Source organism: Lithobates pipiens, unplaced genomic scaffold, assembly GCF_037356315.1.
Source record: "Lithobates pipiens isolate NorthernLeopardFrog02 unplaced genomic scaffold, aLitPip1_a1.2 Scaffold_13, whole genome shotgun sequence".
Lineage (NCBI taxonomy): Eukaryota > Metazoa > Chordata > Amphibia > Anura > Ranidae > Lithobates > Lithobates pipiens.
This window is the reverse complement of record NW_027507718.1, coordinates 38236471-38261102: the sequence shown is the minus strand read 5'-3', so window position 1 is coordinate 38261102 and position 24632 is coordinate 38236471.

The following is a 24632-nucleotide window of genomic DNA, read 5'->3' as shown; positions in this document are numbered from 1 at the left end:
GGCATTATCTCGGAAATATTCAGTTATGTGGTCCCTTATGTCTGCTATATCTCCTTCTGAAGTGAGAAGGGAGGAATCAAGCCTCCATGTTTTGGCGGTTGAGCTTAGTTCCGGGAACATTAAAGTGAGAGTTATAGGGTGGTGATCTGCTAAGAGTAGCGGCTCAATTGTAGCTGATGTCATGAGGGGAAGGTCTTTCTGCGAGAGGAATAGGTAGTCAATCCTAGAGTACTTATTGTGGGGGGCCGAAAAGAAAGTGTAGTCCTTGTCGGTAGGGTGTAGAGTGCGCCAGGTGTCGTGTAGTAGGAGATCTTGTAATTGCAGTTTAATTTGTCTGAGCGCTCTATACGGCAAAACTGAGGATCCGGACGATGAGTCTAGGAGGGGTTGAAGCGGAACATTAAAATCTCCTCCTAATAGAAGGATTCCAGATTGGAAACCTATCAGGGCAGAGACGACTGATCGGACAAAGCTGACCTGAGCTTTGTTAGGGCTATACACGTTGGCTAAAGTAACCACTCTATTGTGGATGGTACCTTTCAGAAACAAAAAGCGTCCGTCTGGATCTATGAGGGTGTCGATGGTATGCCATTGTAAATTTTTTGACAATAGGATCGAGACCCCTTTCGTTTTAGCTATCGGGTTAGGTGCATGAAAAGCCGTCGTGTATAGGCGGTTCGAAAAGTTCGGTATGCTTTTTGCATGGAAGTGAGTTTCTTGTAGAAATACTATGTCCGCCCTCAGTTTGGCCATCATTTCCAAGACTTGGCTACATTTTTCAGGGATGTTTAGGCCTTTAACATTTTGTGAGATTATCTTAACTGTGGCCAAAGGCATGGTGGGGTTTGCGGAAGACATAGTGATCAAGTTCCGGGTAGGTGTGCGAAAAAGTCTTCAGTACACCTTGTTGTTGAGTGGCAATTCCCAACAGGCTTTGTCGGGGGTAGAATGCGGACCCCGAATGTGTTACGGTTAGGTGGGCGACAAGGGACCGAGAAGGCGAGGCCCTGGAGTAGGAAGAAAGGGGGAAGGGAGATAGGGGTAGGAGAGCTACCAGGGGCTAGGGTAAAGGAAGTGGGATAAGGGTCAATAAGGTGGGGATAGCGTGTGGGGTAGGGAACTTACCGGGGGCGGGAGTAGTCCAGCTACTTTACCCTGTCACAGTGGGTTGCGTCCGGTATGGGTCAACGGGGGTATCAACTTTCCCGTTGTGTGGGGGGGTGAAAGGCGTCCGAGTATCAGTCAGTGGTGCTTCTGGTCCATGGGAGGTCAAGGTTAAAGGCTTTAGGTGTTGGAGCAGGTGCCTAATTTCTATGGTGCGGGAGGAAAGGAGAAAGGTTAGGGACATTAGATCACAGTGCAGAGGACAAAGTCCTACATATGTATCCCAGCATGAATAAGAACAAATATGATATGATAAACCATCAAACTTAACAATAAGACACAGAGAGTATACCCTCAGGGGGACATCAAAAGGCAGTGTGTTACTGTAGGTATAGCCCCTCATCAATTGTAAACATCGTAAAACTGTGATAAACAATAAAACTAAAGCTGTCCTGACTGCCGGGTCTCACGAGATGTCGTGAAACACCCTTGGTGGGGGAAAGAAGAGTACCAGTCTTGCGGTTTAGTAGAGGACTAAAGAATGTTTGAAAGGCTAGACCTTATACCCGGGTTCATCAACTGGTAATTCGGATAAGTCTAATACAAGCAGGAACTAGGGTAGATGGGAACAGGAGACTATATGGTATGAATGAGAACTGGTAATGGTTGTAAGGTGGAAGCGTCATGAGTCTCCGCTGTGACCCTATAGAACCATATCAATGGGGCAGTATCTCTTAATCTGGTGTCTGTTTGTAAGGTAGAGCGACCAGTCCCCCGCGAGCAGAGTGGAAGGAGTGGGGAGTCTCTCACTTAATTCGGGAGAACTTAAGGTGATAGCTTCTCAAAGCAAACCACAGAGTCAAACTCCTTAAGGATTATAACTATATTGGGTCTTGTGGTAGGCAGGGGGATGCAACCCTATCATGCCTGGCTATTCTTACTGGAAAATAACTCCAACGTGCAGAGAGATTACTGTAAAGAACGAGATAACAGAGAACATTGGCAACATGTTAAATCGCATAAACCAGATGAGGTGTCTACAATATCTTGAGAGCGACCACATCCCCCCCTCCCACCACCCTGTATCTTAGCGTAACCATTCAGAGCGTACGAGCATGAGAAAAGCGTTCATGAGCAGGAGAAGAAGAATAAGGATGTGTTGGTGTTCAGAAACACAGAGGGTGACGGAGAGAGGGAAGAATGTATCCCAACCTGCCTGAGGAATCCATGTCTGTGTGCATATGGGACGTACCGTGTCCGGCCGAGGTCCTCAGAGGACAGTTACCTTAAAAGCAGAAGGTTGTAATAACCCCCCACCCCTCCGCCCTCCTACAGTGAAGGTCCGCATCAGAAAATCTATCCATCCAACGACTGATCACTGGTCCCTAAGGAGAAAATCAAGCATAGAAGCGTATGTGAAATGTCAGAGAAATCAGATCCATGTAGTACAACGGGTGTGTTGGTATGTGAAGAAACTGGAGAAAAGAGCAGGTTTATGAGGAGGTTCCCAACAGTCAGGACAAGAGACTGAGCATAGAGGATGTTAAAACCAGAAAAAAAAAAAAAAAAGAGAAGAAAAAAGGAAAAAATGGCAGTTCTGGGGCAAGGTGAGGCTGAATATGTGTGGAGGAAAGAGGACCGGAACCTCAAGGCCTATCTGGCCGCGCTCTCCTGTGGGCCGGGGAAGCGGTCGGGCTCTGGCGGTCTCCATCTCTCGGGTCCCTTCGATTCAGCGGCCTGGGGGAGAGTGATCTGCGCCTCCGGATGTGGAAGTCGTCCCGGACTGGAATGGCTTCCATAGAGTTGGTTCTCGGCAATGGCGGGTTGCGGTAGGCTCTGTACCAGTCTGGAAGGTCCACGAGAGGGATTTGTAGAGTACTGCAGAATTCCCTGAGGTCCTCCGGGACTCTCAGATTAGCTGTGCACCCTGCCGAAGAGGCCGATAAGCAGAAGGGGAACTTCCAGCGGTATTGGATCCCTTTGTGGCGGAGGACATCTAAAAGTGGGCGGAGATCTCTCCTGTTTTGAAGGGTTATGGGGGAGAGGTCTTGGAATATTTTAATCTCTGCCCCCTGGTAGTTCAGGTTATGGCGTTCTCTTGCTCTGCGCAGAATGTCTTCCTTCAGTCGAAAGCTTGACAGGCAGCAGATCACGTCTCTGGGGGGGTCCGTGTCTCTCCCTCTGGGTTTAAGTGCTCTGTGCAGTCTTTCCCATTCAATAGGGGATTCAGGGGGTCTTCCCAACAAATCGTTAAAAATCTGTACCGTCACTTGGGATAAGTGGGCTTGATCAACAGTTTCGGGGATGCCTCTTACCCGCAGATTATGGCGACGTCCGCGGTTGTCCAAATCTTCCACGTGTCTGTGGATATCCCTGAGTTGGCTGCTGTGGGCTTGTGAGGCATGTTGTAGCTGCTGCATGGAGGTGTCATGGCGGACTGTTGTGTCTTCCAGCTCCTCTATCCTCACATGTAGTGTTTGTATGTCCCTCCTGAGGTCGGTTATCACTGCTGTCAGGGAGTTCTTTATATCTGCTGCCACATCTCTCAGATCCTGCATGTTCAGCGGGCGGGCAGCAGCGGGGCTCTCTGTGGGAGAAGCTTCTCTCCTATGTGACGGGCTCAGGCTGGAGGAGCGGTGTCCTGAGTAGGCCCGAGGCGAAGCCGCGGCCTCGCGTGATCGGGCCCGGAAAATTTCCGGAATGATGCGCTCGTGCGGCTCGTTCGGCTGATCCGTTCCCCTCGGGGAGCGGGATCGCGGTCGCGGGGACTTTCCCTTCAGTTTCCCCATAATAGCGGCAATGTACGCTCCGTTAGGCAGGCGGCAAGACCTCTGATGGACAGAGCAAGAGGATCAGGCGGCCATCTACGTTCGGCGCCAAGCCACGCCCTCCCTGCTGCCGTTTTATGCCTGGAAGCAGCTAGATGAAGATTCTAAGAGACTTCTTTCCAGATTGAGTTGAAGGACCTTTGAGTTTCAGCTGCTACTGGTACAAGAGGAGAAATGGGAACAGGAAAGGGAACAGGTGGATGCTGCGCGTAAACAGTGAAGAAGGGAGATTTTCCAGAACTGGCATTGGAGTGATGGTTTAAGGCAAACTCTGCCCAGGGCAAAAGGTCCACCCAGGCATCTTGGTGGGCTGAGATGAAGGCACAGAGAAAATGTTCTACATTTTGATTGAGACATTCCGTGCCCATTGGACTAGGGATGAAAGGCAGCTGAAAAATCCAATTTAATCCCAAAGGAGCTGGCCAAGGCTCTCCAAAATCGAGCAGTAAATTTAACTCCTCTGTCAGAGACGACATGTGAAGGCATCCCATGAAGACGAAAGATCTCCTTAATGAAAGTTGAGACAAGACTGGGAGCAGAAGGTAGGCCTGGGAAAGGAATCAAGTAACACATTTTAGAGAACCGATCCACCACTACACAGATGACTGTAGAACCTGTTGAGGGGGGCAGATCTGAGATAAAATCCATGGAACTACAATGCCAAGGTATATCAGGAGCTGGTAAGGGCAAAAGCAACCCAGCAGGGGCGGACGTGGAAGATTTGGATAGTACACAAAGCTTTCAACCTTGAACGTATTCCTTGACGTCCTTACGAAGAGAAGGCCACCAGTAATGACGCTGAAGGTCACAAGTAGGAGGTATACCAGGATGTCCAGAGAACTTGGAGTCATATGCCCCAGCAAGGAATTTGGGACGAAGTGCGGGAACTACAAAAGTTTTACCTGGAGGAGGCTGCATAGACCAGAGCTGAGTAGTGGCTAGAATACGATGCGGAGGGATGATGGGACCAGGATCTAGGTGATTCTCAGAATTGTTGACATCAAACAACCTGTACAAGGCATTGGCTCGAAGGTTTTTGGCACCTGGACGAAAAGTAATGTTAAAGTTGAAGCGGACGAAAAAGAGGGCCCAGCAAGTTTGACGTGGGTTCAAGCATTTTGCGGATTGTAAATAATTAATAGCAAGTAGCTCATGGTCGCCAATGGTATATTTCTTCTCTGCATCAGAAAACTATTTGGAAAATAATCTGCAAGGCTGAGACTTGCCCTTCTGAGCTTGGAGTAGGACGACTCCTACTGAAGAGGCATCAACCTCCAAAGAAAAGGGTTTTGTAATGTCTGGACTTAGGAGATTTGGGATGGAGAGGAAGGCTACCTTGAGTTTGATGAAAGCATCAATGGCTTCAGGGGACCAGAGCCGGGCACTGACCCCCTTGCGAGTGAGAGATGTAATAGGTAGAGTAGTTACAAATGAATTTGGCGATAGGAATTGGTGAAGCCCAAAAAGCATTGGGTGGCTTTAAGACCAGAGGGCTGGGGCCGATCAGAGATGGCCCGAAGTTTGGCTGGGTCCATGAGGAGGCCCTGTGACTAGATTATGTAGCCCAGAAATGGAACTTGTGTTTGTTCAAATAGACATTTCTCCAATTTTGCATATAGACAATTATCCCGTAGACGCTGTAGCAGAGCTTTCAAATGAAGATAATGGGTAAGTACAGTGGTGTGAAAAAGTGTTTGCCCCCTTCCTCATTTCCTGTTCCTTTGCATGTTTGTCACACTTAAGTGTTTCGGAACATCAAACCAATTTAACCACTTGCCGACCGCCTCACGCCGATGTACGTCATCAGAATGGCACGGGCAGGCATAAGCACATATATGTACGTCCTTTGCCTCCCGCGGGTCGGGGGCCCGATCGGGCCCCCGCCCGGTGCCTGCGGCGGTCGGTTTTCGTTCGGGAGCGATCCCGGACGAGGGGACGGCCATTCATTCATGGCCACCCCCTCGCGATCGCTCCCGACGAATGGAAATCCCCGGTGACATCACTTCCTCTCCTGTAATGTAAACACAGGAGAGGAAGTGATGTATTCTCTCCTCCGTGTCGGTATTTTTCGTTCCGACACGGAGGAGAGCGGATCAGTGAGTTGCACCAACACATCCCACACACAGTAGAACATGCCAGGCACACTCACACCCCCCCTTTACCCCCCGATCACCCCCCCAATTACCCCTGCCCCCCAGTCACAGTGACACCAATGTCATTTTTTTTTTTTTTTTTTTTTTTTTGCATTGGTGTCATTTGTGACTGTAATAACTGTTAGGGCAGTTAGGGTTAGCCCCCTTTAGTTCTAATGTACCCCCCTAACCCCCCCAATAAAGGTTTAACCCCGTGATCACCCCCCGTCGCCAGTGTCACTAAGGCTGGGTTCACATTGCAGCGGTTTATGAGAACGAATGTGATTCGCACCGCACTGCAGTGCAAATCACATCCGATCTCTGTGCGATTCGAGTTCAGCCATTCGCCGCACCCGCCGCACCCGCCACACCCGCCGCACCCGCCGCAAATTCGCACGGGACCCTTTTTTTGGCCCGCAGCAGAATCGGATCGCATGGGTGTTCACACCATGCGATCCGAGTTTGCAGATCGCACTGCGATATGCGAACTGATCTGGGGGTGTCAGTAACATTTCACTGACACTCCCAGCAGTTCGCATAGGGCAGTGTGAACTGCCGCCGGGAGGCATGCGATGCGGGAACCCGCCGCGGATTCGCGGCGTTTCCGCATCGCTCCAGTGTGAACCCAGCCTAATAAGCGATCATTTTTCTGATCGCCGTATTAGTGTCACAGGTGACGCTAGTTAGGCAGGTAGGTATTTAGGTTCGCCGCAGCTTTTTATAGCGCTAGGGACCCCCATATACTACCGCATAAAGCCCCCTGATTGCCCCCTAGTTAACCCTTTCACCAGTGATCACCATATAACTGTTACAGGTGACGCTGGTTGGTTAGTTATTTTTTTATAGTTTCAGGGCACCCGCCATTTATTACCTAATAAAGGTTTAACCCCCTGATCACCCGGCAGGTGTCATTTGTGACTAATAACTGTTAGGGCAGTTAGGGTTAGCCCCCTTTAGTTCTAAGGTACCCCCCTAACCCCCCCAATAAAGGTTTAACCCCGTGATCACCCCCCGTCGCCAGTGTCACTAAGGCTGGGTTCACATTGCAGCGGTTTATGAGAACGGATGTGATTCGCACCGCACTGCAGTGCAAATCACATCCGATCTCTGTGCGATTCGAGTTCAGCTATACAGATAGTATGGCTGAATTCGTGTCGCACCCGCCGCAAACTCGCACGGGACCCTTTTTTTGGTCCGCAGCAGAATCGGATCGCATGGGTGTTCACACCATGCGATCCAAGTTTGCAGATCGCACTGCGATATGCGAACTGATCTGGGGGTGTCATTAACATTTCACTGACACTCCCAGCAGTTCGCATAGGGCAGTGTGAACTGCCGCCGGGAGGCATGCGATGCGGGAACCCGCCGCGCATTCGTGGCGTTCCCGCATCGCTCCAGTGTGAACCCAGCCTAATAAGCGATCGTTTTTCTGATCGCTGTATTAGTGTCACAGGTGACGCTAGTTAGGCAGGTAGGTATTTAGGTTCGCCGCAGCTTTTTATAGCGCCAGGGACCCCCATATACTACCGCATAAAGCCCCCTGATTGCCCCCTAGTTAACCCTTTCACCAGTGATCACCATATAACTGTTACAGGTGACGCTGGTTGGTTAGTTATTTTTTTATAGTTTCAGGGCACCCGCCATTTATTACCTAGTCTCACTAGTGTACCCCTAAATTTAGGGGTGTCTACTTTCTAAAATGGGGTCATTTGGGGGGGGGGGGTTTGTGCCATCTTGGCATTTTATGGCCTTCAAAACTGTAACGCCCTTAGAAAGCCTGAAGGCGGTGCTTGGTTTTTGGGGCCCCGTACGCGGCTAGGCTCCCAAAAAGTCCCACATATGTGGTATCCCCGTACTCAGGAGAAGCAGCAGAATTTATTTTGGGGTGTCATTTCACATATGCCCATGGCATGCGTGAGCAATATATCATTTAGTGACAACTTTGTGAAAAAAAAAAAAAGTTTGTAATTTTCCCGCAACTTGTGGCAAAATATAAAATATTCCATGGACTCAACATGCCTCTCAGCAAATAGCTTGGGGTGTCTACTTTCTAAAATGGGGTCATTTGTGGGGGTTTTGTGCCATCTTGGCATTTTATGGCCTTCAAAACTGTAATAGGTAGTGAGAAGTGAACTCAAAAAATTACGCCCTTAGAAAGCCTGAAGGCGGTGCTTGGTTTTCGGGGCCCCGTACGCGGCTAGGCTCCCAAAAAGTCCCACATATGTGGTATCCCCGTACTCAGGAGAAGCAGCAGAATTTATTTTGGGGTGTCATTTCACATATGCCCATGGCATGCATGAGCAATATATCATTTAGTGACAACTTTGTGAAAAAAAAAAAAAAAAAAAAAAAGTTTGTAATTTTCCCGCAACTTGTGGCAAAATATAAAATATTCCATGGACTCAACATGCCTCTCAGCAAATAGCTTGGGGTGTCTACTTTCTAAAATGGGGTCATTTGTGGGGGTTTTGTGCCATCTTGGCATTTTATGGCCTTCAAAACTGTAATAGGTAGTGAGGCGTGAAATCAAAAATTGACGCCCTTAGAAAGCCTGAAGGCGGTGCTTGGTTTTCGGGGCCCTGTACGCGGCTAGGCTCCCAAAAAGTCCCACATATGTGGTATCCCCGTACTCAGGAGAAGCAGCAGAATTTATTTTGGGGTGTCATTTCACATACGCCCATAGCATGTGTGAGCAATATATCATTTAGTGACAACTTTGTGTAAAAAAAAAAAAAAATTTTTTTTTTGTCATTATTCAATCGCTTGAGGCAAAAAAATAAAATATTCAATGGGCTCAACATGCCTCTTATCAATTTCCTTAGGGGGTCTACTTTCCAAAATGGGGTCATTTGGGGGGGTTTTGTACTGCCCTGTCATTTTAGCACCTCAAGAAATGAGATAGGCAGTCGTAAACTAAAAGCTGCGTAAATTCCAGAAAACGTACCTTAGTTTGTAGATGTGACAACTTTTGCGCAAACCAATAAATATACAATTATTGACTTTTTTTTTACCAAAGACATGTGGCTGAATACATTTTGTCCTAAATGTATGACTAAAATTGAGTTTATTGGATTTTTCTAATAACAAAAAGTAGAAAATATCATTTTTTTTCAAAATTTGCGGTCTTTTTACGTTTATATCGCAAAAAATAAAAATCGCAGAGGCAATCAAATACCATCAAAAGAAAGCTCTATTTGTGGGAAGAAAAGGACGCAAATTTTGTTTGGGTACAACATTGCATGACCGCGCAATTACCAGTTAAAGCAGCGCAGTGCCAAAGTGTAAAAAGACCTCTGGTCATTTACCAGCAAAATGGTCCGGTCTGAAAGTGGTTAAACAATAGTCAAGGACAACACAAGTAAACACAAAATGCAATTTGTAAATGAAGGTGTTTATTATTAAAGGTGAAAAAAAATCCAAACCATCATGGCCCTGTGTGAAAAAGTGATTGCCCCCTAAACCTAATAACTGGTTGGGCCACCCTTAGCAGCAACAACTGCAACCAAGCGTTTGCGATAACGTGCAATGAGGCTTTTACAGCGTCCTGGAGGAATTTTGGCCCACTCATCTTTGCAGAATTGTCCTAATTCAGTTACATTAGAGGGTTTTCGACCATGAACGGCCTTTTTAAGGTCATACCACAACATCTCAATAGGATTCAGGTCAGGACTTTGGCTAGGCCACTCCAAAGTCTTCATTTTGTTTTTCTTCAGCCATTCGGTGGTGGACTTGCTGGTGTGTTTAGGATCATTGTCCTGCTGCAGAACCCAAGTTCGTTTCAGCTTGAGTACACGAACAGATGGTCGGACATTCTCCTTCAGGATCTCTTGGTAGACAGCAGAATTCATAGTTCCTTTTATCACGGCAAGTCTTCCAGGTCCTGAAGCAGCAAAACAGCCCCAGACCATCACACTACCACCACCATATTTTACTGTTGGTATAATGTTCTTTTTATGAAATGCAGTGTTCCTTCTACGCCAGATATACTTGGACATACACCTTCCAAAGAGTTCCACTTTTGTCTCATCGGTCCACAGAATGTTGTCCCAAAAGTCTTGGGGATCATCAAGATGTGTTGTGGAGAAATTGAGACGAGCTTTGATGTTCTTTTTGCTCAGCAGTGGTTTTCTCCTTGGAACTCTGCCATGCAGGCCATTTTTGCCCAGTCTTTTCCTGATGGTGGAGGCATGAACGCTGACCTTAACTGAGGCAAGTGAGGCCTGCAGTTCCTTGGACGTTGTTGTGGGGTCTTTTGTGACCTCTTGGATGAGTCGTCGCTGCGCTCTTGGGGTAATTTTGGGCGGCCGGCCACTCCTGGGAAGGTTCACCACTGTTCCATGTCTTCGCCATTTGTGGATAATGGCTCTCACTGTGGTTCGCTGGATTCCCAAAGCTTTGGAAATGGCTTCATAACCCTTTCCAGACTGATAGATCTCAATTACTTTCTTTCTCAATTGTTCCTGAATTTCTTTGGGTCTCGGCATGATGTGTAGCTTTTAAGGATCTTCTGGTGGACCTTACTGTGTCAAGCAGCTCCTATTTAAGTGATGCCTTGATTGTGAACAGGTGTGGCAATAATCAGGCCTGGGTGTGGCTAGAGAAATTGAACTCAGGTGTGGACAACCACAGTTATGGTATGTTTTAACAAGGGGGGCAATCACTTTTTCACACAGGGCCATGATGGTTTGGATTTTTTTTCACCTTTAATAATAAACACCTTCATTTACAAATTGCATTTTGTGTTTACTTGTGTTGTCCTTGACTATTGTTTAAATTGGTTTGATGTTCCGAAACACTTAAGTGTGACAAACATGCAAAGGAACAGGAAATGAAGAAGGGGGCAAACACTTTTTCACACCACTGTAAGTCTGGTGAGAAGATAAGAATATCATCCAAATATACAATAACACAGACATACAGAAGGTCGCGAAAGATCTCATTAACCAAATTTTGGAAGACCACTGGGGCATTGCATAAGTCAAAAGGCATCACAAGATTTTCATAATGTCCATCCCTGGTGTTAAAAACGCTCTTCCATTCGTCTCCTTCCCGGATTCTTATTAAATTGTAGGCTTCTCTAAGATCCAGTTTGGTAAAAACATGAGAACCTCCCAGTCTGTCAAAGAGTTACGAAATTAAAGGAAGAGGGTATTGGTTCTTCATGGTGATGACGTTAAGACCCCTGTAGTCGATGCATGGACGGAGTGAACCATCTTTTTTCGCTACAAAGAAGAGCCCGGCTCCGGCAAGTGAGTTTGATTTCCTGATGAAAACCTTTTGCAGGTTTTTCCGAATATATTCAGACATGGCTTGTGTCTCGGGGATAGACAGAGGGTAGACACGGCCTTGGGGAGGAGAGGTCCCAGGTAACAGATCAATGGAACAGTCATAGTCTCTGTGAGGAGGAAGGCGATCAGCTGACTTTTTGCAGAAAACATCTCGGAAACACTGATATTGGGAAGGCAACATGGGAGTTGTGGAGGTCTCAGCCAGAGGAATGAAAGGAGGAGGTAGCACCTTGGAAATACATTGTTGCTGACACGGAGGACCCCAAGCCAATACTTGTCCAGAATTACAGTCAAGATGCGGGGAGTGTTTCTGCAACCATGGAAGGCCCAGGATGATGGGACTGGAGGATTTAGGCAGAATTAGGAAAGAGATCTCCTCAGCATGCAAAACCCCAATGTGTAAGACAATAGGAGGGGTTTTAAACCGGATGGGGCTCATAGGCATGAAGGAGACATCTACTGCAGTCACGGAAAGGGGTATAGCCAAGGCAACAAAGGCAATGCCCAACTTGGAAGCTAAAGATTGTTCAATGAAATTCCCGGCAGCACCAGAGTCCATGTATGCAGAGAGTTGATGAGCATTTTGAGCCCAGTGGATAGCCATGGGAAGAGTGAAATGAGGGAAGCGGACAAAGTTATAGGATCGGTCTAGAACACCTTCTTCCAATCCCATGCATCGGGCACATTCCTCTGGAGTAAGGCGAGTTCGCCCAAGCTGCATAGGTTCTTCCAACGTGTGAGTGATTGAAGACGGAGAGTGTTTCACACGTCTTTGAACTACCTGCGCTGGAAGGCCAGCAGGGGAATTACTGGCCCGCTCATGGAAGCGAATGTCTATTTGAATACTCAATGCAATTAAATCATCCAATGTGGTAGGAATGGTGCGTCCAGTGAGTTCATCCTTGACACTGACTCATATAGGCCTTGCCAGAAGGTAGCAGTAAGGGCCTCATTATTCCATTTGAGTTCAGCAGCCAGCGTACGGAATTGAACTGCGTATTGGCCGACTGTCATTCCTTGCTGACGAAGATGAAGGAGGGCCCCAGCAGCCAAAGACACTCTTCCGGGCTCTTCAAAAGTTTTCCGGAATGCATCCAAAAATAGCTGGAGGTCGGAGATTCCCAGAGTGGGGAGGCCCAAGCTAGAGCATCACCGGATAGGAGAGAGATGATATATGTGACTTTGGTGCGATCAGTTTGAAAATGGTGGCTGGAAAGTTCAAAGTGGATGGAACACTGATTAATGAAGCCTTGATCAAAATGAGGTGGTGGCGGCAGATGCAGCCAGGGATTGCCAGGTGTAGTAGATAACATAGGAGCAGCTCAAGCAGAAGCAGGAACGGGAGGAGCTGAAGTTGCAGAGAGTTGAAAACGATCCAGATGAGAGGCAAGATCCCGAAGGACTAGTATTATTTGCTCTTGATTTGCTTGCTGGGAGTTAAGTGTCTGAACTAGATGTTGCATTTGATCCTCGGTCAGTGGCCGATTGTCAGAGGCACTCATGGCTTGAGCAAACTGACACGTTACTACTTACAGTGAGCTCACAGATGAGCAGGTGACACGGAATCCCCCAGGGCGTGGAGTCTAAGGGCCAGCCGGTATTCTGCCAGGGACCCCATCATGTGGGTTTGGGCTTAGCTGCGTGCGGACCCCAGGTCACGACCCCCGGGTTCACCCGCTTACTAGGGAAGTACCAGAAGATACTGTCAGACAAGGATGGATGGATGAAGCAAAGAAGAGCTGGATAGCGAGCCAAGGTCAGGGTGGGCTGCAGACAACGTAATCAGAACAAGCCGAGTCGGTACACAAGAGATCAATTCACAAGAGGTCAGGTTAAGGCAGGTTACACAAAGGGAACTCAGAAACAATTGTTGCTCAAGCAATCAGAGTTGGTCTGAGAGGGACTTAAATAGAGAAGCACATGAGGGGCTGGACAGGAAGTAGCAGGAATGAATCATTTATTAAGCAACAGGTGGAGCCAGGGACACCCATAGCTGCAGAGTGCAACAGAGCTGAACACAAGCTAGTGGAACAACAGATGCCTACAGCAGTAAAGGTGAGACACAGATCAGTTCTGCAGCTGATCTGTGACAATTATCTTGTAAGGAGCCCTTCCTGGTGTTGCACAAGGATAAGGTTGCTCTGAGACCTTAAGCTTATTTTTTCTTCAAAGTGGTACTCTTCCTTACACATTAATCATGACATTGCCCTACCATCCCTCTGTCTGGCTCCTAAGTAGTGATGGCCGAATGGTTCGCCCGGCGGTCGTTTGGCGGCGAATTTCGGCTGTTCGCGGTCCGCCCGTTCGGCGGACTATTGGCGCTGTTCGCCTGGCGGACTTCCATGTTTACTGTGTAAAAGAACTTTGACCTATGATGACACATCCATCATGGGGTACAGGACAGCCAATTGAGACATTACAGCACATGGACACTTGGACATTCCCCCTAACTTATATATACACCCGATCCGGCGGCCATTTTACATTCTTTCTTCTGTCACTATAGGGAGAGGTTGCTGTGTGGAGCAGGGAGAGATTGCAGTGACTCAAATCGCTAGCTATTTGGTACACAAAAGTTCTTTTCAGGACTGGTATAGGTGTTAGGTGTATATAGGTGTCAGGAAATGTTCCATCCGCTGATAATATCTGTCTCTTGGCGTGCAGTACTGAGGTCCACCAGCAGGTGTCTCCTGTCAGTTTTGAGCTGTCAGGAGAGCTTTTCCCTGCTGATGCTAGATCATCTTTGGGCCGCAGTACTGGCGTCCACCAGCGGATGGATCCTGGCAGTATGGAGCAGGCAGCACCTCCTGCAATCAGGTGTCACTTGAGACCAATCACAGGCCTATAAATAGCTGGCAAGCAGTCATATGTTTGCCTCGGTATTGTTCCTTGTGCCCTGACCTGCTGCTTGCGATCCTGAACCTGTTCCTGTTCCTGTTCCTGTTCCTGTTCCTGTTCCTGTTCCTGTACCCTGTACCCTGTACCCTGTACCCTGAACCTGTGACCCGTGGCTCTGATCCTGTTTCCCTGTCCTGGTCCCTACCCTGTCCCACCTGTTACCATTATTCCTGTCCTGAAGTCTGATCCATCCATCCTCTCCCTGTCCTGTGTTCCTTACCCCATTTGCTGATCTCCCCGTGTATGACCTTGGCCTGGCTTGTGACTCTGATTCTGGACTGCCCTTGTTTATTTGCTGATCCTCTGTGTATGACCCTGGCCTGCCTATCGTTTACGGTACTTGCATTTCCCATTTATTGTACATATCTGTCTGTTGTTGTTTGGGGGTCTTTGTTGGTTGGTTTATTGCACTGTGTGGTTGTATTCATATTATTCACTTTCTTTAATAAATCATATTTCACTTATACACGTTTGGGTTTCCTCTGTTGCAGTCCACACAGTTCTGGTCTTATCTGATACGTGACAGAATACCGAGGCCATCCCTGACCAGAAGTGGCTACACAGAGGAACCATCTTGGTTCAGGTTGCTTACTGAAATGAATTTAGAGGTAATCCGTTATTATGCTTTGTTGGCGTCTGAGAGTGGTGACTATCTCCGCCAGACACTGAAAGAGTGGACCAGTGATCAGCTGTTGGAAACCATTCGTTTAGCTCACTCCAGGGTTGATCAGGGCTGTATGTCGTTTGGGGATGTTCAGCCGTTAATTAAAATCTGCACAGAGCTGGCCCTGCCCTGCATCCCAGAGGGCCAGGATGATTTTTCTCCCCCCTTCAGTATTAATCAAGTCGCATCACTGGTATGGCTTCTGGAAGATGATTCCCCTTACTTTTTTGAGCATTACACAGCCTGTTCCCAACAGATGATAATAGAATGTGTTGATTCCGTACAATCCCTTGTTAGACAGGCAGTCTGTAACCCGCAGTTTGTACAACCACTACTTTTAGCATGGTCTGGTATTTTGCAATCGGCCACAGCCAGCCCACAACTTACCCTCTCTGCTACCAAACACCCGCCTGCCCAAGAGTCTCTTCCTCCATCACCTATGGCAACCTCAGTTTCAGCCCAATATACTCTACTTCCCACCAAATATCAATACCCTGTTTCTTCCTGCTGCACATATCCTGCCTTTAATCCAACGGCCTCTTTACTACGGCCCGCTATCCCTCAAGAACTTCCCCCAGCCACTGTTACCTCTTCCCTGCCATATTCCAACCCTTCTCTCCAGTCTTCTTCATCCCCTACCTATAGATCTGCAGCTACCTACAGGCCTTCAGTAGCTAAATCTAAAAAGAAACGGAAGTTCTTTCCTACCCATTTGATCCTGCCAGTAACGCAACCTGCCTCCGCACCAACCAACCTGCTCCAGTCTGCCTGCATGCCAGCCGAACCTGATCACCCTCCTGATTCTGCCAATCATCTGCCTGCTATCCAGCCTGACGACTTCCAGCCTGATGTCCCGGCCTTCCAGCCTGACGACTTCCAGCCTGATGTCCCGGCCTTCCAGCCTGACGACTTCCAGCCTGATGTCCCGGCCTTCCAGCCTGACGACTTCCAGCCTGATGTCCCGGCCTTCCAGCCTGACGACTTCCAGCCTGATGTCCCGGCCTTCCAGCCTGACGACTTCCAGCCTGATGTCCCGGCCTTCCAGCCTGACGACTTCCAGCCTGATGTCCCGGCCTTCCAGCCTGACGACTTCCAGCCTGACGCCTTCCAGCCTGACGCCTTGCAGTCTGATGTCCCGGCCTTCCAGTCTGATGTCCCGGCCTTCCAGTCTGATGCCTTGCAGTCTGATGTCCCGGCCTTCCAGTCTGATGCCTTGCAGTCTGATGTCCCGGCCTTCCAGTCTGATGCCTTGCAGTCTGATGTCCCGGCCTTCCAGTCTGATGCCTTGCAGTCTGATGTCCCGGCCTTCCAGCCTGACGACTTCCAGCCTGACGCCTTCCAGCCTGACGCCTTGCAGTCTGATGTCCCGGCCTTCCAGTCTGATGTCTTGCAGTCTGATGTCCCGGCCTTCCAGTCTGATGTCCCGGCCTTCCAGTCTGATGTCTTGCAGTCTGATGTCCCGGCCTTCCAGTCTGATGCCTTCCAGTCTGATGTCCCGGCCTTCCAGTCTGATGCCTTCCAGTCTGATGTCCCGGCCTTCCAGTCTGATGCCTTCCAGTCCGATGCCTTCCAGTCTGATGTCCCGGCCTGCCAGTCTGATGCCTTCCAGTCTGATGTCCCGGCCTTCCAGTCTGATGCCTTCCAGTCTGATGTCCCGGCCTTCCAGTCTGATGCCTTCCAGTCTGATGTCCCGGCCTTCCAGTCTGATGCCTTCCAGTCCGATGCCTTCCAGTCTGATGTCCCGGCCTTCCAGTCTGATGCCTTGCAGTCTGATGTCCCGGCCTTCCAGTCTGATGCCTTGCAGTCTGATGTCCCGGCCTTCCAGTCTGATGCCTTGCAGTCTGATGTCCCGGCCTTCCAGTCTGATGCCTTGCAGTCTGATGTCCCGGCCTTCCAGTCTGATGTCTTGCAGTCTGATGTCCCGGCCTTCCAGTCTGATGTCTTGCAGTCTGATGTCCCGGCCTTCCAGTCTGATGTCTTGCAGTCTGATGTCCCGGCCTTCCAGTCTGATGTCTTGCAGTCTGATGTCCCGGCCTTCCAGTCTGATGTCTTGCAGTCTGATGTCCCGGCCTTCCAGTCTGATGTCCCGGCCTTCCAGTCTGATGTCCCGGCCTTCCAGTCTGATGTCTTGCAGTCTGATGTCCCGGCCTTCCAGTCTGATGTCTTGCAGTCTGATGTCCCGGCCTTCCAGTCTGATGTCTTGCAGTCTGATGTCCCGGCCTTCCAGTCTGATGTCTTGCAGTCTGATGTCCCGGCCTTCCAGTCTGATGTCTTGCAGTCTGATGTCCCGGCCTTCCAGTCTGATGCCTTCCAGTCTGATGTCCCGGCCTTCCAGTCTGATGTCTTGCAGTCTGATGTCCCGGCCTTCCAGTCTGATGCCTTCCAGTCTGATGTCCCGGCCTTCCAGTCTGATGCCTTCCAGTCTGATGTCCCGGCCTTCCAGTCTGATGCCTTCCAGTCTGATGTCCCGGCCTTCCAGTCTGATGCCTTCCAGTCTGATGTCCCGGCCTTCCAGTCTGATGCCTTCCAGTCTGATGTCCCGGCCTTCCAGTCTGATGCCTTCCAGTCCGATGCCTTCCAGTCTGATGTCCCGGCCTGCCAGTCTGATGCCTTCCAGTCTGATGTCCCGGCCTGCCAGTCTGATGCCTTCCAGTCTGATGTCCCGGCCTGCCAGTCTGATGCCTTCCAGTCTGATGTCCCGGCCTGCCAGTCTGATGCCTTCCAGTCTGATGTCCCGGCCTGCCAGTCTGATGCCTTCCAGTCTGATGTCCCGGCCTGCCAGTCTGATGCCTTCCAGTCTGATGTCCCGGCCTGCCAGTCTGATGCCTTCCAGTCTGATGTCCCGGCCTGCCAGTCCGATGCCTTCCAGTCTGATGTCCCGGCCTGCCAGTCCGATGCCTTCCAGTCTGATGTCCCGGCCTGCCAGTCCGATGCCTTCCAGCCTGCCGTCCCGGTGCCTGCCCTGCAGCCTCCCGGTCTGATGTGCCTGCCTCCCGGCCTGAGGTGTTCCTGCCCGCTGTCCAGCCTGAAGTGCCGGTGCCCGCTGTCCAGCCTGCGGTGCCCATTTCACCAGCTTGAAGTGCCTGTGCCCTCTGCCCAGCTTGATGTACCCGCTGCCTCGCTTGATGTGCCTGCTGCTAAACCTGTTATGACTCTGCCTGTTGCCCAGCTTGATGCCATGGACTTGTCCCAGCAGCAGCTAGTTGGAGCGTCCGGAGGCCGCTCCTTTGAGGGGGGGTACTGTCAGGAAATGTTCCATCCGCTGATAATATCTGTCTCTTGGCGTGCAGTACTGAGGTCCACCAGCAGGTGTCTCCTGTCAGTTTTGAGCTGTCAGGAGAGCTTTTCCCTGCTGATGCTAGATCATCTTTGGGCCGCAGTACTGGCGTCCACCAGCGGATGGATCCTGGCAGTATGGAGCAGGCAGCACCTCCTGCAATCAGGTGTCACTTGAGACCAATCACAGGCCTATAAATAGCTGGCAAGCAGTCATATGTTTGCCTCGGTATTGTTCCTTGTGCCCTGACCTGCTGCTTGCGATCCTGAACCTGTTCCTGTACCCTGTACCCTGAACCTGTGACCCGTGGCTCTGATCCTGTTTCCCTGTCCTGGTCCCTACCCTGTCCCACCTGTTACCATTATTCCTGTCCTGAAGTCTGATCCATCCATCCTCTCCCTGTCCTGTGTTCCTTACCCCATTTGCTGATCTCCCCGTGTATGACCTTGGCCTGGCTTGTGACTCTGATTCTGGACTGCCCTTGTTTATTTGCTGATCCTCTGTGTATGACCCTGGCCTGCCTATCGTTTACGGTACTTGCATTTCCCATTTATTGTACATATCTGTCTGTTGTTGTTTGGGGGTCTTTGTTGGTTGGTTTATTGCACTGTGTGGTTGTATTCATATTATTCACTTTCTTTAATAAATCATATTTCACTTATACACGTTTGGGTTTTTTCCTCTGTTGCAGTCCACACAGTTCTGGTCTTATCTGATACGTGACAATAGGTTTGCTGTGCTACTGATTGTTGCAGCAGCCTGAGTGTCTTTTGTCAGTTTAGAGAAAGGGACAGGACGGTGTGTGCTGCAGGGAGAGTCAGTTTAATCATTAGCTGTAACTATCAGGTCCACAAAAGTGCTATTCCAGTAACCAGTTATTGTTCCAGCAGCCTCTGTTTTGTCAGTTTATATAGGGACAGGCAGGAAGCAGTGTGTGAGGCAGTGAGGGTCAGTTTAATCAGTAGCTGTTACTATATTAGGTCCACAAAGGTTCTTTTCAGGACTGGTATCAGTGGTATGGTAATAAGCTTGTACACGTATAATATTCTTTCTTCCAAATATAGAAAGAATATTATACTTGACTGCTGCCCTTCTGCTGCAGTCTGCTAATCATTCACAACCTACTTGTTCCACAAAGGTCCTTTATAAGGACTGGTACGGTAATAACCTGGTGTAGGGTGCTATAGTACATAGGGCTGAGTGAGGTACAGTCTGCTATTCTATAAGGACTGGTATAGGTCCACAATACATAGGGTTGAGGTGCACTACTGCTGGCCGCTGCCCTATACTGCAGCAGTCCTTCATCAGTATAGGGACTGACGTAAAGTCTGCTAATCAGTCACACACAACCTACTTGTTCCACAAAGGTCCTTATAAGGACTGGTAACTTGGTCTGTCTAGGGTGCTACAGTACATAGGGTTGAGTGAGGTACAGTCTGCTATTCTATAAGGACTGGTATAGGTCCACAATACATAGGGTTGAGGTGCACTACTGCTGACTGACCGCTGCCCTATACTGCAGCAGTCCTTCATCAGTATAGGGACTGACGTACAGTCTGCTAATCAGTCACACACAACCTACTTGTTCCACAAAGGTCCTTATAAGGACTGGTAAGGTATAGGGTACTACAGTACATAGGGTTGAGTGAAGTACAGTCTGCCATTCTATAAGGACTGGGATAGGCCCACAATACATAGGGTTGAGGTGCACTACTGCTGACCGCTGCCCTATACTGCAGCAGTCCTTCATCGGTATAGGGACTGACGTACAGTCTGCTAATCACTCACACACAACCTACTTGTTCCACAAAGGTCCTTATAAGGACTGGTAAGGTATAGGTTACTACAGTACATAGGGTTGAGTGAGGTACAGTCTGCCATTCTATAAGGACTGGTATAGGTCCACAATACATAGGGTTGAGGTGCACTACTGCTGACTGACCGCTGCCCTATACTGCAGCAGTCCTTCATCGGTATAGGGACTGAGAGTTTTGTCACAGGGTCATTTAAAAAATGACAGGCAGAGGAAGAGGCAGGCCCTTCCGCAGGGGTGGTAGGGGTAGGGCAGGAGCAACAGGCTTGAGCCAAAGTGGGAAGTTGCAGAAGGTGCGTTCAATTACTTTAAAGGACGCACCAGACTTGGTTGAGTGGCTCGCTCAGCCTTCCTCTTCTGCACCCTCCTCATCCTCTCGATCTGCACCCTCTTCTTCAATCTCTGCTATGTGCACCCCCAAAGACACTACCACCAACAACACCACCACCACCACCACCACATACCTTCTGCTTGAGTCACAGGAATTATTTTCCGATCCATATCAAGAGGGCATTTCTGATGCGCAGCCACTCTTGGTATTGGATCAGGAAGAGGAGGTAGCAACAACCACTACTCAGCAGTCTGACGACAGTACCCAGATCAGCCCAAGGAGGAGGTTGGTCCCCAGTGTTGCTGCCTACTCCGAGATCTCTACTTATAGCGGTGGGGAAGGTGACGTTGATGATGATGTGTCTAGTGATGTCACGTGGGTGCCCACAAGAGAGGAATGGGAGGGGAGGAAAGAGGGAGATATGGACCAGCAGATAGGGAGGAGAAGCAGGAATAACTTACATTGCACAGGAGGGACAAAGCAGACTGCAAATGTATCAGGAGCGAGTCATCGACCATGTACGGTCACATTTGGCGCTCCCAGGACAACGGCACATGGCTCCGCAGTGTAGGCTTTTTTTAACGTGTCCGCTGCTGACAATAGCGTTGCCATCTGCAATCTTTGCAGTCAACGCATTAGTCGCAGTAAGCCCAACACTCACCTAGGGACGACCGCCTTAAGAAGGCACATGAGCAGCCATCACCGAGCCGAGTTGGAGCAACGGAACACACAAAGCCACACTCCAGGCTCTCACCTTCCAGCCTCGTCTTCTACTTCTCCTTCTCCTCTCTCCTCACAATTGTCCTCCACTCCACCTTCCATCACGCCAAGCTCACATTTTTCTGCAAAAAGGCAGGCTTCCGTGGGCCTAATGTTCGAGGGTAAAAAAATGATGACGCCGGATAACCCTCTTGCCCAACGGTTGACGGCTGGCTTGTCAGAACTGATAGCCCACCAACTACTGCCATATAAACTGGTGGACTCAGAGGCCTTTCGCAAATTTGTGGCCATTGGAACACCACAATGGAAGGTCCCAGGAAGGAAGTATTTCTCAGAGAAGGGCATCCCAGAGCTATATGGTATATGGCCATGTTCAGCGGCACAGTGTCGGTGCCAAGATACATCTGACCACAGACACGTGGTCTAGCAAACACGGGCAGGGAAGGTATATCACTTTTACTGCCCACTGGGTGAACCTTCTGACGGCCGTCAAGCATGTAACCCGTGGCACCCGTGTAGATTTGGTTTTACCGCCACGGATTGCATGCAGGCCTGACTCTTCTTCTCCTCCTCCTCCTACTCCATCCTCCTCCCTCTCCTCCTCAGCTGACTCCTCCTTTTCCGCTGCTAGCGTCTCTTCCGCTGCGCCGCCCAAGCTCCCCAGAACCTATTCGACATGCCAGGTGAGACGTTGCCATGCCGTGCTGCGTCTGTTGTGCCTGGAAGCCAAGAGCCACACTGGCCCGGCACTACTTTCAGCTTTGCGTTAACAGGCAGATCAGTGGCTAACACCGCTCAATTTGACAGTTGGCAAAGTGGTGTGTGACAACGGTGCCAATCTGCTTAGTGCATTGAAACAGGGCAAAATCACGCATGTGCCATGCATGGCACACGTCTTAAACTTGGTCGTGCAGTGATTCCTTGTCAAATACCCTGGGGTCCAGGACATCTTGCGGCAGGCAAGGAAAATCTTGGCCCATTTCAGAAGATCTTACACGGCCATGGCTCGCCTTGCTGACATTCAGCGGCGACACAATCTGCCGGTCAGACGTCTTATTTGCGATTGCCCAACGCGATGGAACTCAACCTTCTATATGCTTGATAGGCTGCTCCAGCAGAAACGTGCAGTTAACGTCTACCTGTATGAACTCTGCGGCAGAACCGGTTCCGAATTCCCAGGGGGGGCTACTCTATCTGAGACAAGTCAACAACAGGAGTCTGAAGAGGAGTCAGAGGAGGATGGTGCCGGGGCAGATGAGGAGGAGCAAGAAGAGCATGCTTTAAACCTTTCTGGGATCCCTATTGTGCGTGGATGGGGAGAGGAGAATGAAGAGGACGACATTATCCTGGATGATGAGCAGGAGCCAGGCCACCACACCGCTTCCACTTTAGTGCAAATGGGGGCCTTCATGCTTCAGTGTTTTAATAGGGACCCCCATATAAAAAGCATAAGGGTCAAGGACCAGTACTGGGTGGCAACGTACTTAGACCCCCGGTACAAACACAAAATGGCGGAAATGTTACCGCCGTCACAGAGGGCTGGCAGAATGGAGCACTTCCAGGCCTTGCTTCGAGAAATGCTGCATTCTGCTTTTGCGTGCGCTGGCAGAGGAGCAATTCCCACTCCCAGAGAAGGAGTTGCGGGTACCAATTCAACAGCGCCTGCAAGAAGAGGCCGGTTTGAAGATGTGTTGGTGACTTCGGATATGAGGTCATTCTTTCAGCCGACCCATCGACAGGTGTCATCTGGATCCAGCATCAGGGAACGCCTAGACCGTCAGGTGTCCGACTACATCGGGTTAACGGCTGATGTGGACGCTCTGAGGAGTGATGAACCCCTGGACTACTGGGTGGGCAGGCTTGACCTCTGGCCAGAGCTTGCCCAATTTGCAATCGAACTGTTGGCTTGCCCCTCATCCAGTGTCCTGTCCGAAAGGACGTTCAGCGCAGCAGGGGGGATCGTGACCGATAAGCGTACTCGCCTAGCTCACGACAGTGTTAACTACCTCACATTTCTAAAAATGAATGAGGCATGGATCTCGGAGGAATTCAACACATGTGACCAGTAGACCATGTATATGTCTATAAACAATTTTTTTAATCGAGCACAGAGACCTTCTTTCTTCATTTGGCTCACTTCCTTGTCCAAAAAAAGCACACCGTACTATATGCCCGTACCCTCCTCTTTGAAGAGGTTGAGTGGTGTCATATTTCTACTGGGGCTGCTTATTATGAGGGGCTCCCACCATCCCTGTGCTATGCTGACATATTCCTGGGGCTGCTTATTATGAGGGACTCCCACCATCCCTGTGCTATGCTCATTATGAGGGGCTCCCACCATCCCTGTGCTATGCTCATTATGAGGGGCTCCCACCATCCCTGTGCTATGCTGACTTCCTCATGGGGCTGCTTACGGTGCAGGTGTCAGTGCTGTATATCACGGTGCTGATGTCAGTACTCTTTATCACGGTGCTGCTGTCAATGCTGTATATCATGATGCTGGTGTTAGTGCTTTATGTCACGCTGCTTATGTCAGTGCTCTCTATCACGGTGCTGTTGTCAGATGACTCTATCACGGTGCAGGTGTCATTGCTGTATGTCACGCTGCTGGTGATCATCTCCTGCACCCTCTTCTTTGCCTACCCTGGTCCCTGATCTTCCCTCTCCTCCATTGTCTTCATGCGCTCCACAGTCCTGAATTGTCACAACAATTTCCTATATAAAAAAAGAATGCTTGTAGTTGTCGATCCCAGATTCACCTCATACATGTGTTATGTCATTGGCCATGTGGTGGGACTATGTTTGCACAGCTATTAATTATTTTGTGGCTGCAAATTTGACCTGTAGGTTTGCGAAGTTCGCCTCCCATTGAAGTCAATGGGGCCCGCCGCGAACGTTCCTGTTCGCGAACCGTCCCGTCGGAAGTTTGTCCATCACTACTCCTAAGCACCCAAAAAAGGTCTTTCTTCACTGTTTGGATGTGGTTCATGCTGTATGTATTCACCTGTCAGCTACAGCCTCTTTTAAATGTACGTATTCTCTTTTTGTATGACTGGAAGGCTCTCACAGAGGGCAACCTGCTTCTCATTCCACCATCCCTAGGTGGATTAAGTAATTGTTCAAGCATATTCCTTAAATAATACAGTTCCTTCCTTTCCTATTAAGGCAGGCTCCATCAGAATTGTGGGTTTTTCTCAAGCTTTTCAGCATCAATCTGTTTCACAGATTTGCAAGGTAATCTTCTGTTCACGTTTGCCAGGTGGATTTTCGAAGCTTCTGCTGTTGCAGGTTTAAGTCATAAAGTTCTTCTAGCAGCCATCTAGTTAGGGTCATAAACTCTTCCTTTGTCTTGTTTGGTGTGCCTATAGGTGTAATTTGCTATGTTGCCTATATATATATATATATATATATATATATATATATATATATATATATATATATATATATATATATTTTGTCTTTTGACATCCCAGTCACCTACATCACTGCATTCGTCTTGTACTGTACGATCGAGAATAAAGGATTTTTGACCTGTAAAATCCATTTCTTGGAGTATCCCTGATAATTCTTATTGCTT